The sequence below is a fragment of the Petaurus breviceps genome, unplaced genomic scaffold (genome assembly GCF_028583685.1).
Source record: "Petaurus breviceps papuanus isolate PSGF00001 unplaced genomic scaffold, PetGlider_PUasm1.0 173, whole genome shotgun sequence".
NCBI lineage: Eukaryota > Metazoa > Chordata > Mammalia > Diprotodontia > Petauridae > Petaurus > Petaurus breviceps.
In genome coordinates this window covers 27185548-27186155 of record NW_027185759.1, presented here as the reverse complement: position 1 = coordinate 27186155, position 608 = coordinate 27185548, and positions in this window count along the sequence as shown.

Genomic DNA, 608 nt, shown 5'->3' with positions numbered 1-608 from the left:
TCTCTCGCTTTCCGCTTTCTCTTGCTCTGCTATGTCAGCACGTCCATGGGGCATGGAAGATCTTTAAATCCCATAACCATTACATTGGGTGAGGAGGGAAGAAGGGAAAAAAATTTGGAACTTAAAGTTTTTAAAACAAATGTTTAAAAAAGTGTTTGTTTTTCTTTTTTTTTTTTTTTTACATTCAACTGGGAAATAAGATATACAGGCACTGAGGTATAGAAATCCATCTTGCCCTACTAGAAAATTAATGGAGAATGGGGGAGGATAGAAGAGAGAACAGATTGGGTAAAGGGGTATTCAGTATGTTTGCTATTTTGTGGTGCTGGTAGGGGAAGGAACGGGGAGAAAAATTTGTAACTTAAAATCTCATGGAAATGAATGTTGAAAAATAAAAATAAACACATAAATTGAAGAAAAAATATTTTTTGTAAGATTCAATTTACTAGTATGTGCCTGCCTACCTACATTACCTACCATGTGTCAGTCTATCTTCTGGGAATCAATTATAATCAATGAAATCTGGCCAATTAGAAGCATGGTTGCATATAGTATAATCTATATTTTTAGCCAGTCAAAATATAGAAGGTGTTAGATAAAGTGATTGT